The 11,159-nt window shown below is 43.1% G+C and overlaps 1 protein-coding gene across 1 annotated transcript in view; it reads right to left on the bottom strand.

Moving 5' to 3' along the window:
• Nucleotides 1-3,815, bottom strand: part of KRCC1 (lysine rich coiled-coil 1) — a 9,547-nt gene extending 5,732 nt beyond the window's left edge. Inside the window, exon 1 of the mRNA XM_008050217.1 lies at nt 3,689-3,815. The gene's annotated coding sequence lies outside the window, so the exon portion shown is untranslated. The remainder of the gene's footprint in view (nt 1-3,688) is intronic.
• Between the last annotated feature and the right edge of the window lie 7,344 nt (nt 3,816-11,159).

Genomic DNA, 11,159 nt, shown 5'->3' with positions numbered 1-11,159 from the left:
GAGACCCACCCGGGCAGGCGAGACCTCCTCTCTACAATAAATCAAAAATTAGCTGGGCATGGTAGCGCGCGCCTGTAATTCTGGCTACTTGGAAAGCTGAGGAGGAAGGATCGCCGGAACCCAGCAGGTCGAGGCTGCGGTGGCCGGGAGCGGCCACTGCACTCCAGTCTGGGCGACAGAGTGAGACTCCAACTCAAAAAAAAAAAAGAATAAAGTATGGCTGGGTGTGGTGGCTCACACCTGTAATCCCAGCACATTGGGAAGTGGGGGCGGATTACCTGAGCTCAGGGGTTTGATACCAGCCTGAGCAACATGATGAGACCTCATCTCTACAGTAAATAAAAAAATCAGATGGGTGCGGTGGTGCACACTTGTGGTTCCAGCTCCTTGGAAGGCTGAGGTGGAAGGATCACCTGAGCCCAGCAGGTCGAGGCTGCAGTGGCTGTGAGCGTACCACTGCACTCCAGCCTGGGTGACAAAGTGAGACTCCAACTCAAAAAAAAAAAACCAAAAAGAATAAAGCATCCCAGACCGGGGCGCAGTGGCTCATGCCTGTAATCCCATCACTTTAGGGGTATAAGCCAGGAAGACTGCTTGAGGCCAGGAGTTCAAGACCAGCCTGGGCACATAGCGAGATCTTATCTCTAAAAAACATCAAAAAAAAAATCAGCGAGGTGTGTTGGTTCATCCTGTAGTCCCAGCCATTCAGGAGGATGAGGTAGAAGGATCACCTGAGCCCAGGAGGTCAAGCCTGTAGTGAATCTTGATTGTGGCACTGTATTCCAGCCTGGGTAACAGAGTATGACCAACTCAAACAGAGAGATAGAGAGAAAGAATAAAGTGTCCCAAATTTATTTGCCTTTGAATTTAAAAAGATCACTCATGAGTTTTAACATTTTTGGTGTGATCTAAAAGTTTACAAATAGAGCTTCACTTGATTTTAAATTTAGTAGAGATAATCCTATGAGTTAGAACACAATAATTTTTATGTTCTTGTTTGCAACAGAAACTACCAGCTGCCTCTCAACATATTTTTTATTCTTCCTTAGTAACAAACCTTAGGAAAGGTGTCTAGTTAAGAGATGCCATTTTGCTGGGCTCGGTGGCTCAGCCTGTAATCCCGCGCCTTTGGAAGGCTGAGGTGAGTGGACTGCCTGAACCCGTGGGTTCGAGACCCACCTGGGCAGGTGAGACCTCATCTCTACAATAAATCAAAAAAATCGACCGGGCGTGGTAACATATGCCTATAATTCCGGCTACTCGGAAGGCTGAGGCGGAAGGATCGCTGAAGCCCAGCAGGCGAGGCTGCGGTGGCCGGAAGTGGCCACTGCACTCCAGTCTGGTCGACCGAGTGAGACTCCAACTCAAAAAAAAAAAAAAAAGAGATGACATTTTCTGGCCATTTTTAAAGCAAGATATGGCCATGCCAATAAACTTGGGTCAATAAGAAGAAAGCTGAAGTGCTGTGTTGAATCCCAGAAGGGCTCCTCCCTCCTCCTGCTGGAATGAAGATGCCATGGCAACAGTGGAAACAGCCATCAGAGCACATGGGAAAGGAAGTCAGAGCAGAGCCTCAGAGCCAAAAGACAGAAAATGCCCAGGTACTCTTGGATGATCTCAAGGAATTGTCCTAACAGCCCTACACTGCCTAACTCTAACCTATTTTAAGTGAGAGAATGAATAAACTCCTATCTGAGCCAGGCTCAGTGGCTCAGCCTGTAATCCCAGCACTTTGAGGGGTCAAGGCAAGTGGATTGCCTGAGTCCGTGGGTTCGAGTCCCGCCCGGGCAACTTAGTGAGATCTCATCTCTACAATAAATAAAAAATTAGCCAGGCCTGGTAGTGTCTGCCTGTAGTTCCAGCTACTTGGAAAGCTGAGGCGGAAGGATTGCCGGAGCCCAGCAGGTCGAGGCTGCGGAGGCTGGGAGGCCAGGAGCGTGCCACTGGCACTCCAGTCTGGGTGACAGAGTGAGACTCCAACTCAAAAACAAACAAACAAACAAAAAACTCCTATCTGTTCAATCCAAACAGAAAATAATCTTTGAATAAATGTAAAGCCAACCACATAAAAACAGCTAAAATTTCAATGTAGGAAAATAGAAAACTAACCTTCAATTATGAATTATTTTTATTTTCTGTATTCTCTAAATTGGGTAGTACTTTATAATCCTTTGAAATTAAAGATTTCAAAGCAACTCGAGTTATCAAGGAGCCCTCTGACTGCCTCTTTTTACCTCAGGTCTCTGGGCTCAGAAGACTGACAATATATGAGTCACACCCATATATTTGATTTCACTTAATTGTCACAAATGTGGTAAGACAGAGAGTATGACTCCTACATTTCCAGTTGAAGACACACACTCAGAGAGGTAAAAGTGACCTGCCCACCAATTAATGGTGGAGCTGAGACTTTGATCCAAGTCCTCCCAATGCAAGGCCAAGACATGACTGAAAATTAGAGTACTTTAATCTCAACCACATATGAACTAAAATGCAGTTTGATATGATTATCAATGAGGAAAACTAGATGGTTTCTCTAAAAATGCACAGCTGGCCTCATGGTTCATGGAAGTAGATGTATCTAGCACTTTTGATATCCCTGACACCAGAGACTAAAGGGATCCAGCAACTCATCCAGGTCTGAGGGAATGAGAAAAGCAGAGTGGAAAAGACTTCTGGGATATAGTATATGAAAGCAGTAGTGTACAAAAGACTATTCTTTCACCAGGGCGCTACCCAGGAAAGATGATACAAATGAGTGGCCACACCATCTAAAAGGGCAATCAGATGCCATGTGCAGGCGTAGTCATGCCCAGGACTGGCTAAGGAGAATCACCTTTCCTCTAGATCTCAGTTTCATCCGTAAAGCAAGGAAGTAAGACCGTTAGACATTTTGCCTTCTAGTGCTAGCATTCTATAATCTCATGCCTCAAAAAACAAAAACAAAAAGCAAAGTCAAGGGTAAGACTGCTGGATACTGTGCTTGATAACCTCCGACTACTGTAAGGGAAGACTGGGCATCTAACAATATCTCTTGCCAGGCTCGGTGGCTCAGCCTGTAATCCCGCGCCTTTGGGAGGCTGAGGTGAGTGGATTGCCTGAGCCCGCGGATTTGAGACCCGTCTGGGCAGTGAGACCTCATCTCTAAAATAAACTTTAAAAAATCAGCCGGGCGTGGTAGCGCATGCCTGTAATTCCGGCTACTTGGAAGGCTGAGGCGCAAGGATCGCCGGAGCCCAGCAGGTCGAGGCTGCAGTGGCCGGGAGCAGCCACTGCACTCCAGTCTGGGCGACTGAGTGAGACTCCAACTCAAAAAAACAAACAAAAAACAAAACAACATCTCTTGCTTCATATTAACAGTTTCCTGTTCAAGCTTCCTAATATCTCCCTCATATTTATACATGAACTAAGAATACAGCGGCTTCCTGGATCTAGTGGAAGGAAGACAGAATGACGTGAAGAAAAGAAAGTGAATGAAGTCAGCTTGCAAGAAAGACCTGTGTTTAAACCCCAATTCCCCAAATGTCAGTTAGCAATTATTTCCCTTCTTGCCAGTCTCCTCATCCATCTAAAGGACAGCCATCTCCTTCAAAGCGTTCTTATGAGAATTAAATAAGATGACATCTATCAGGTTTACCTGCTACATTTAAAAACTACTTACAACATAATCCCTCTATTTTCAACCTACCTCATGATGAGATCCTTTGTTACTCAGACTATAATACTACTCCATAGATATTTTACAAAAAGTAGCAGTAAAAAGGTGTCTTTGTTCATTCAACGTGGTACCTATGAGTAAAGGGAGGGAAGAAAAGATTATGTTAAACACTTAACAGTTATATTTTCTTTTTTTTTTTTTTATGTTGCAGTAACACTCTGTTGGCCAGGCTGGAGTGCAGGGGCACGCTCATAGCCACCGCAGACTCCATCTGCTGGGCTCAGGCGTTCCTTCTGCCTCACCCTTTCAAGCAGCTGAAACCACAGGCACGTGGCACCACACCTGGTTAATTTTTTGATTTATTGCAGAGACAAGGTCTTGCCAAGTTGACCAGGCTGGTCTCGAATTCCTGGACTCAGGTAATCCTCTCGCCTCCGCCTCTCAAAGTGCTGGGATTACAGGCGTGAACCACCATACCCAGCTAAGGTAATATTTTCTTTTTTTTTGGAGGAGGCTGGAATGCGGTGACAAGCTCACGGCCACCGCAGCCTCAACCCGCTGGGCTCCGACGAGGCTTCTGCCTCAGCCTTCCAAGGAGCTGGAACTACAGGCGCGTGCTACCACACCCGGCTAATTTTTTTGATTTATTGTAGAGATGAGGTCTCACCAAGTTGTCCAGGCAGTCTCGAACCTGCGAGCTCAGGCAATTCACTCACCTCGGACTCCCAAAGCATGGGATTACAGGCTGAGCCACCAAGCCTGGCTATATTTTCAATCTTTAACTAGTATCCTTTCATACACCACCGAAAATCTTAATCTCCTAAGTATTTGCAAGGCTACAGCAATAGTTTTTTGCTCATTAGAATGGCAATTCTAATACTAAAACATTTGGTTTGACTCTAATATTTAACATGATGACATTTTCATTTAGTCTAGAAAATACCATTCTGAAGGAGAAGTTACTGGGGCACCAGTACTGAAAGGCTAGGCTAAAAATTTCTTGTTTTAAAGCCAACAACCTCAAGAAATGCAGTCTGTTTTAAGATGGGCGCTGATTTTAGGTACACCACTAACGTCATCTGAGAATCACACCGAGGAACCACAAACCATCTTTACTCATGGTAGGTAACCTTCTACAGTTGGAACAAAGACGACCATACAAATGGTTTCACTAAATGAGGCTTAGACGAGTCCTTTAAAGCTACAGTTTTAGTTACATATTAACTTCTACAAGTTTGGCTAAAATTGTTTCTCACCATAATAAATTATATCAAAATTACTTCATATACATTTAAGGTCTACACTTCAATATGATGTTCCTAAAAGCTGAAGTTTATTTCATAGTTTACCAGTTCATAAATAGAATACTAATCACATAACATGGCAATTGAACTTTTTATGCAGCCGTTTAAATGAATGAGTTAGAACCATATGTATGTCCTGGAGAAATGTCCATGATATATTAAGGGGAAAAAACAATATGCAGAACCCTCGGTCTCTCAACCAATTGACCTATTAATCATAAAACTCAACTGCAGTATAAACAACCCAACATAAGCAACTGCAAGTGAAACATCTACTTATGTATTTACTGTAAGGAAGAAATTAATGTAGTTGGCCTCCAATCCACCCACTTCCCTTCCTGTGGAAGAGGGAGAAGGCAAGTGACACCTGGGCCTCTGACTAAAGGGCCAAATGACATCTGCTGGGGGAAAAGATCTCTACTCTAAAATGCCCTTCCGCCAAGGTTTGCTGACAGTAAATAAACGCAGTATCTATGAAGCATATCTCCCTGAAGCACAGCACACAAGCCCTATGACCAGCCAACCCCTGGTCTCAAACATGGAGACGATCAACAATTTAAATATTCCCACTGTATGAGGCGATTCTGTGAAGCTCAGTTAGACACCTCATCTCCTGTTCTGGGCCAGAGACACACGTCCAGTGTGGGAAAACATGGTCTGAGGAGCCATCTTCCATGTATTTGATCTCCCTCTGCTTTACTTACGCCTCTTGATTACCTGTATCTTTGAAATAATTAGTAAGCCTTGATACTGGCATTATTATTGACTCATATGAGTCTGATTTGACAGTCTGATCTTGGGTCGTCAGCTCAACATGCACAGAAAAATGTCTCAAAAGATATACACTAAATGGGGTTGGGAAATGAGCAGGAGAGAACACTGCTCTCTACACGTCTACATTGCTTTAGTTTTTTCACAAAACATATCTGACTTTGAAATTAAAAGCTCCATAAATACTTAAATAGTATTGGATATCTTCAACCTAAGCGTGATTTTGGTACCAGTGTGTAGATCCATAAATATTTGCTTAAAAATATCATGTAGTCGGGCTCGATGGCTCAGCCTGTAATCCCGCGCCTTTGGGAGGCTGAGGTGAGTGGATTGCCTGAGCCCGCGGGTTCGAGACCCGCCTGGGCAGCGAGACCTCATCTCTACAATAAATCAAAAAATCAGATGGGTGTGGTAGCGCATGCCTATAATTCCAGCTACTCGGAAGGCTGAGGCGGAAGGATCGCCGGAGCCCAGCAGGTCGAGGCTGCGGTGGCCGGGAGCAGCCACTGCACTCCAGTCTGGGCGACAGAGTGAGATTCCAACTCAAAAAAAAAAAAAAATGTACTCAGCTGGGTGTGGTGGCTCACACCTGTAATCCCAGCACTTTGGGAGGTGGAGGCGAGAGGACTGCCTGAACCTGGGGGGTTTGAGACCAGCCTGAGCAACTTGGGGAGACCTCATCTCTACAATATATCAAAAAAAATTAGCTAGGCGTAGTGGCACTTGCCTGTAATTCCAGCTACTTGGAAGGCTGAGGTGGAAGGATTGTCTGAGCTCAGCAGGTTGAGGCTGTGGTGGCTGTGAACGTGTCACTGCACTCCAGCCCGGGTGACAGCGAGACTCTGACTCAAAAAAAAAAAAAAAAAAATTATGTGCTCAAGGTGATAGCTGTGAGAAACATTTTAGAAAGGACCTAATTCCAAATGTATCTCTATTATATATAGTATCTCTCAATTACTTATGAGTTGTTTTAAAATACATAACTTAGTTACATTTGACTCTGAAGTCCACAAGGTCAAAAGGTTAACTACAGAGGTTTTCAAAACTTCACTTCATTTGGAATCAAAGTACACAAAACTGTCCATGGTGATGTGATACTGACTTTTCTATTAAAATCTTTAATAAGAACAGATAAATGCTATTTTTCGGTGGCAATCAAAACAGTACAGATGGAAAGTTTACTGAGTGATAGTTATTAAGAAGCTTAAGAGACTTTTTTTTTTTTTTTTTAAGCTGGATTCTCACTCTGTTGCCCAGGCTGGAGTGCAGTGGCATGCTCACAGCCACTGCAGTGTCGACCTCCTGGGCTGAGGCAATCCTTCTACCCCAGCCTTCCAAGTAGTTGGAACTACAGATGCACGGCCCCATGCTCGGCTAATTTCTGTAATTATTGTAGAGATGAGGTCTCGCCAAGTTGCCCAGGCTGGTCTCAACCCCTGGGCTCAGGTAATCCTCTTGCCTTGGCCTCCCAAAGTGATGGGATGACAGGCTGAGCCACTGCATCTGGCCTCTTAAGGGATCTTAAAATGGAACAATCATTTCCCTCCAGGTTCAACCCTTAACAGTAGACTTCCCATTTATAAGAGGAAATGCTGTAGGCTGAGGCAATTAACTTGGGATCACCCTAACCACCTTCACCAATCTAGCTCTTACTTTGTTTTTCTTTAGCTCTATTAAATAGTTTCATATTCTTAAGCTCAAAATCTCTGCCATTTTTCTCCCTATCAAGTCCTGAGTCACGTCTATTCTACCTTTATCATGTTCTTTCAAAGCCATTCTTTATTTTTTGAGTTGGAGTCTCACTGTCGCCCAGGCTGGAGTGCAGTGGCACACTCACAGACAACGCGGCCTTGACTTGCTGGGCTCAAGTGATCCTTCCGCCTCCATCTTCCAAGTAGCTGCAACCATAGGCTTGTGCCACTATGCCTGGCTGATTTTTTGTTTTATTTTTAAAGATGTGGATTTTTTTTTTTTACTGTAGACGAGGTCTCGCCATGTTGCTCAGGCTAGTTTTGGACCCCTGAGCTCAGGTAATCCTCTCACCTCCGCCTCCTAAAGTGCTGGGATTACAGGTGTGAGCCACTGCGCCCATCTTCTTTTTTAAACCCCTGTAACATTTAGTTTAAGTTATCATGCTTTTTGGTTCTATAAAACTTTATCACTACTTCAGTTTGTTTTCAAGGTACTCTGGCAGGAACTGTGGAAAAGGATGAGAAGAAAAGCCGGGCGCAGTGGCCCACGCTTATAATCCCAGCACTTTGGGAGGCTGAGGTGAGAGGATTGCCTGAGCCCATGGGTTCGAGACCACCTGGGCAACTTGGCGAGACCTCCTCTCTACAATAAATAAAAAAATTAGCTGGGTGTGGTGGTGTGTGCCTGTAGTTCCAGCTACTTGGAAGGCTGAGGTGGAACGATCACCTGAGCCCAGCAGGTCGAGGCTGCGGTGGCCGTGAGCATGCCACTGCACTCCAGCCTGGGTGATAGAAACTCCGACTCAAAAAAAAAAAAAAAAAGAGAGATGAACACATAATAAATGTGTACTGTGTGCCACACACTATTCCTTCAGTCTTTTACCTCTGCAAGGTAAGTGGGATTTCCCATATCTTGAAGATCAGGATATTGGTTCAGATATCAAAATACCTTGCCATGCATGTTATTTGACAAAGCATGTTATCTGACAAACCCTGGTTTATCTCAACTCTTTCCCTTACACATACATGGCTGTTTTACATACTGAGAATGGTAAGTGAACAAGACATCTGCTAATATTTAGAAACTTACAATTTTGTAGAAATGATATGCAGAGATCTATTATGTAAGACAAAAATATGTTAAGTGCTACAAGACATAAGAGCTAACTTCTTTGCTGAGGAGTTTGGGACAAGCTTTGTGGAGAGGAATAAATTTTAAAGACACTTAAGAGATGGGTAAAATTTGGAGAAAAAAATGAGGAAAGGGTATTTTAGATGCGGGAAGGGCATTTCTGCTTCAGATAAAATGTGTACAAAGGCAGTGAAAGACAGTGCTAAAGGTGAAATGGGGCCAAATTGTAATAGGCCTGATTTGGACATCTGTATTTAATCTGCAGCCAATAGGGAAAAAGAGAAGACTCGAAATGGTGACACATTAGGAAGCAGCTGCAGGCAGAGATTGTTGGGCTGCCCTTAAAGAGAAAGCAGAAAGGCGGGGAAGAGTATGAGGGGCATTCTAAGGATGGAATCAGAAATGTGGGACATTTGGGCAAAGAGCAGGCAGAGGAAGAGGGGAACAGAGGCAATTCCAAGGCTTGGTAATCTTTGTTAAAGACAGTAGCAAAGATAATGAAGAGCGATTATTATTGCTGTTGTTCTTTCTCCAGAGGGAGGGAAGGGGGAGGGTGAAGAAGCTCTAGTGTTCAAAAAGACGGTGAATTTGATTTTGGAATAAGCCCAGAGTCCATCAAATTTATAGCTATCACATCTATCCTGTCTTTTTCCATTCCTCTATGTGTTCATTCCTTTATGTGAAACTGGGTTTAAATAATTTGCAGATGTTCTACGTACCTTGAAATTCCTTACAAATGAAAATGTGTAATCAGGGTGACTCCCTCTCTCCCCCCAAGAAAAACCAGACTTATCTTTTGGAGGGCAGGGCCCTTGTAATACTCTGGAAATTTGTTCCTCTAGATCAAAACGTCAACCAGAGTTTTTTATCTGGAAGTTTTGAGAAGGCTGCATCATGATTTGCGGAAGAAATGTCCCAAGCTGTGGCCAACAGGTGAATGGTTCTTCCACCACGACAACCCACCGGCCCACATGGTGCTGAGCTGTTCAGCAATTTTTCACCAAAAACGGCATGACTCCCACGTTCCGCCTTCCCTATTTCCCCGATCTTGCCCCGAGCAAATTTTTTGTTTCCCTGGACGAAAAAAGAGAAGAGAAACATTTTGCTGATGTGGAAAAGGTGAAACAAAAAACAGTAGAAGCACGAGTAGTGGAAAAAAGTCTCGATAGGTGTATTGCATCAAACTGAGAGCACTTTGAAGTTTAAACATGTACGAATAAGCACACAATTTTTTATAAATAAATCCCGTTTGGGGGGTCTCCCCTCATACATGTATCAGGCTTCCGTCCACATGGGGCGACAGGAACCACTATTGAAAACAAAGGAGAACTGTAGCGAATCCAGGTGCCTATAGAACTCCTTTCTCAGAAAATGCTAACATTTCTTCTACTCCATTTGCATAGTGGTACTACTTAGGACAAAGTTTGCAGCCTCGCACAGTTGGAAGACTGGAATCATTGTGGGTACAGGGACATTCTCTCTCCTCTGGCCTGGAAACCATTTTCCTCTTGGTATTTTATTTAGCATTATCTTTTGTTAAAAAAGTAGGCATCATACTACTGGTTTATGTTGACCTTCACGATTGTTAAAATCCTGGAGTCAGCATCTTTCCCTCACATTGGCTATCTTATTCTCCCAGCTGATAGTTGAGTGACTGCTTTTTCTAAATGCAGGAATTGATATTTCATCTTACTATTCCTAAATATTTTAATCATGACACTTGTTGTGACTTCCACATATAGTTTTCATGTGTATTCAGTCTATGTCTTCATTATGTCACTGGTGAGAACCTTAAGCAGGATATGGTCAAGATCATACCCACGGCATGCGTGCCACAAATAATCCACTTTCTTCTTGCATCTAGAAGTGATCTATTTAGAATTTGATAGAATCTGAGTTTATTCCAAAATCAAATTCAGGATCTTTTCAAATACTGTTTTTCTACTCCACTTCCCCTCTACTCTCTCCTTCTTATGGGTCTGACTACCTAAATCTATCTGTACCACACTTAAGTCTTATTTTTCCATTTTGCTGATACTTGAAAGGTATGTGAGCTGCTTACCCAATCTCGCCTCCAGTAACTCTGTTTTCCCAGATGAAAAAAGTCCTCAAGGGGAAATGTTTTGCCAATGTGGAATAGGTGAAACAAAACAGAATTACTAAAAATGCTTATAATCCCAGTGCTTTGGGAGGCTGACAGAAGGATCTCTTGAGGTCAGAAGTTTGAGACCAGCCTGGGCAATGTAGCGAGACTCCCATCTTTACAAAAATTTTTTAAAAAAGATATGTGAAATGCTTTCCTAAATTGTAACCATTCTTTCTACACAATAGTTCTCAATCTCAATCATTTAGACCACAGCAATCTATAAGTAGACACAGGTGAAATCTGGTAGACAGAAAGTCTAGAGGTATAGCCTAAACCAAAACAAAAACAATAAAGTATTTCAAGTTTCATGATTTACCTTAAAAACTCAAGAACTTCTTTAACTCTAGTCTTAAAACTTCCATTTCATATTAAAAAGTCATCATTTAGTTTTTGAATAAAATGTGCCAATTAAACTTTGAGTACTTTCCTGACACATTGCTGAATACCTCCAAAAACC

Source organism: Carlito syrichta, unplaced genomic scaffold (assembly GCF_000164805.1).
Source record: "Carlito syrichta isolate Samal-C Ts95f unplaced genomic scaffold, Tarsius_syrichta-2.0.1 Scaffold143257, whole genome shotgun sequence".
NCBI lineage: Eukaryota > Metazoa > Chordata > Mammalia > Primates > Tarsiidae > Carlito > Carlito syrichta.
This window is presented reverse-complemented; position numbering and strand designations above follow the sequence as displayed.